Here is a 3,490-nt window from a genome sequence, read left to right as displayed (position 1 = left end):
AAAATGATTTGTTTTTATAAACTTGGAAAATGTGGAGCTTTTTCCCACGACGAGTTTCTCCTGCTCGCTCGACACGACGTACACGCAACAATATTGGAAGGAATTGAGATCTTAAATTTGTTTCAACCCCGAGACATGACAACTATATAATATATAGACTTCAAGTTCATCTTTGAATGTCGTATNTCGCACCTAACACAAACATGCTTTTCTGACACAGCCGTTCCACTATTTGATGTNTTGAGATCTTAAATTTGTTTCAACCCCGAGACATGACAACTATATAATATATAGACTTCAAGTTCATCTTTGAATGTCGTATGTCATATAAAACTATGGATTTTTTTCTTAGAACCATTTTACAACGTTGAATATGCATATGGTTGATTTCAGATACAAAATGGTCAATAAATATATATAGCTTTGATGTGTCCCTAAACAATTACGTACGTATGCAATAAGTAAATTAAAATAAACCTACACATTTGGTAATCACAGTAGTACAAACACTTTCTAAGATCCAAGCAACGAACCTTCACTGATCCTTGTGGAAGCCGGTCCGTACGATGTGATCCCCATTGTCTGAAACGACCGTGTGGCAGAGGAAGAGGATGATCGAGTCGCACCCGAAGCAACCAACATAGATCTTGTGCTCATACTGTTCCCTGAAAACGATACTTCGCTTACGGTCTTTGGGCATGGCGGCTTCTTTATCTCCGTGATTCCTTCTAGCATTTGAACCACTTTCCCCATCGTCGGCCTCTGCAGTGGCTGCTCTTGTATGCACCAGAAGCTTGTTTTAACCATCCTCCTCACTTGTTCCATGTCAACTGTTTGATCTTCGCCTAAACGTGGGTCTAGGATCGCCTCGGTGTTGCCCTTTTCAAACTCCTCGTAAGCCCAGATCGAGAATTTCTTGTGGTTCGTTTTCTCCGAGACATCAAAGTTCCTTTTTCCACTGACTATCTCTAGCAGAACCATTCCGTAGCTGTAGACATCCGATTTTGAGGTTATGGGAAGATTTGCGAGCCATTCAGGAGCTAAATAGCCTCTTGTTCCTCTAACGCTGCTCATGTTGTATCTGTTGTCTTTTGGGTTCAAGAGTTTGGCGAGCCCAAAGTCCGAGACTTTGGCAGCGTAATTGTCATCCACGAGAATGTTCTCGGGTTTAATGTCGCAGTGTACAATGCAGTCGCGACACTCCTCGTGGAGGTACGTTATTCCTTTTGCAGTCCCAAGCGCAATGTTAAACCGATACTCCCAAGTCAAGAACTTCCCTGAGTCAGTAGCAAACAGGAAATTATCGAGAGATCCGTTTCTCATGAACTCATAGACGAGAAGCCTGTGTCTTCCCTGGGAGCAAAACCCGATCAGTCTGACTAGATTCAGATGGTGTGTGCTGCTAATAGTAGCAACCTCCATCCTAAACTGCTTTTCTCCTTGCTCAATTCCTTCTAGTTGCTTCACTGCAACCACGGTTCTATTAGTGAGCACACCTTTATACACAGTTCCAAACCCTCCAGCTCCAAGCTTCTCTTTGAAACTTTTGGTGCAACGCTGCAGCTCCTTATAGGTAAACTGCACAGGTGCACCAGAAGCGTACTCAAGCAAAGTGTAGTGAGACGATAAAGTTCGAAACCGAGGATTCTTTCTGCAGCACCACCACCAGAGACATACCTCTACTGCAATCAAACCAAGAAGCCCACCTATTACAGCAACTGCGACAATCCACAAATGCACTTTCGAGTTGTTACCATCATCTTTCTTTGCAATCAAAAGTGTGTTAGGCACAACTGGACCACACACTTTAACATAAGAAGTACTCGGAACCGATGGCCTCTGGTACCCAGTAAAGAAGGAACCAGGTCGTTTTTGCCAACAATTGCCTGACCCATCAGACATTGAGACCGAAGCTAGACAAGCAGAGCTGCTAAGACAATTAGCTCTACAAGGCGAACTACCGGCAAAGAAACTCTCCGAGTTCGGATCGTTTTCATACGTAAACAACCTAGTGTGAGCCAACTCAAGCATGGTTGTGCTGCCAGAACAATCATTTAGCTCCAATTTCCTCTTACACCCCTTTCTTTTATCATTCACATCAACAAAATCAAAGTTGAGAGACGGACACAAGCAAATCGAATCAGTATCGTTGTAACTACAAATCCCAAAGTTCCCACAGTACCCATAAACAAGACACTGATCAACAGCAGACCAATGAGCCGTCACAGGTCCACTGTTCCCACTCGCGGAACTGTAGATTCTCAAATTCCCATCATCATCTAACTTCAAGAACCTAAACGTATCGCTATCACCGTAATCTCCACTGTAAACAGTGTCAACTCCTCCACGAAGATTGGAATCGAAGATGGACACAACTCCATTAGTCTGTAAACCTAAGCTAGGAGACGATAGATTCGAGCTAACGATGAGTTGAGTCCATGATTCCAGTAAACCGTGTTATTGTTCCACCTAAGAGTAAGATTCCCACTTCTCTCTAACTGAAACGAGTAAGGACCAGATCGGAGAACCTTACCGACGGTGAAATTCTGCGATTGGACGATCGTGTCCGTCGGGTTATCGAAGGAAGACCAAACCGGAACGCTCCGGTTATTGAGGAGAACGAGTTCACCGGAATCTTCAATCGAACCGGAAGTAACACCAAGACGATCGGTTTTAGAATCCCAGACGGTGGCGCCGGAGCCATTGGTAAGGCGGAGAGAGCCGGAGGAGAGAAGACGAAGAGATCCTCGTGAGTCAACGGTTCCTGCTGACCATATCGGAACGTTACCGGCGAAAGAAACGGCGGCGAGGAAGGTATCAGGTGAAGAAGATGGAACAAAGGAGACGGAGAAAGTGGAATTGGGAGATTGCCAATTCTGGTTGTTGGAACCGGAAGGGTAGATAACAGAGCCGAGAGGTATTGTAGAGAATGAGAAAGGGAAGTGAAGGAGAAGAAGAAGAAGAAGGAGAGGGAGAGGGAGAAGCTTCACCTCCATTGTTTAATGAAGACTGAAAAGACTTTTGTTTGATTTTTTATAGAAATAATTTGTTTAATTAGTCTCCCAAATTGACATTTCAAGGTAAGCGTGTGTAGTAGTATTGGCCATTGGGAATAAAATCTGTTTTTTTACCTAACTTTTGAGGCGAANAGGAAAAAAAAAAAAAAAAAAAAAAAAAAAAAACAACAACACTTATTTAATATTTGCAACTTATTTTATTATTAGAAAAACTAGGACTCAGACCCCCCCCGCAATGTATCACGGGAGTATTTTAGAAAAAAAGTAAATAAAATTTAAAATTCTACAATATAAAATCATTTGAATGTAATAAAATAATTTGAATACATAAACATTAAAACATAAATTGTTACAAAAAAACACAACCATCAAAATGAAAATTTATAACAAAAAAATATTATGTAGAATAGACGCAACTTTATAAAAAAATATTGTTTAAAGTATTATAAATAGAAGGTTTTTTAATGAAGAAT

General features: G+C 41.5%; 1 pseudogene; it reads right to left on the bottom strand.

Annotated features, from left to right (window-relative positions):
• On the bottom strand, positions 402 to 3,020 carry LOC104777418 (annotated as a pseudogene).

The sequence above is a fragment of the Camelina sativa genome, chromosome 3, assembly GCF_000633955.1.
Source record: "Camelina sativa cultivar DH55 chromosome 3, Cs, whole genome shotgun sequence".
NCBI classification, from domain to species: Eukaryota; Viridiplantae; Streptophyta; class Magnoliopsida; order Brassicales; family Brassicaceae; genus Camelina; species Camelina sativa.
Note: the sequence above shows the minus strand (reverse complement) of the source record. Positions and strands in the feature narration are given on the sequence as shown.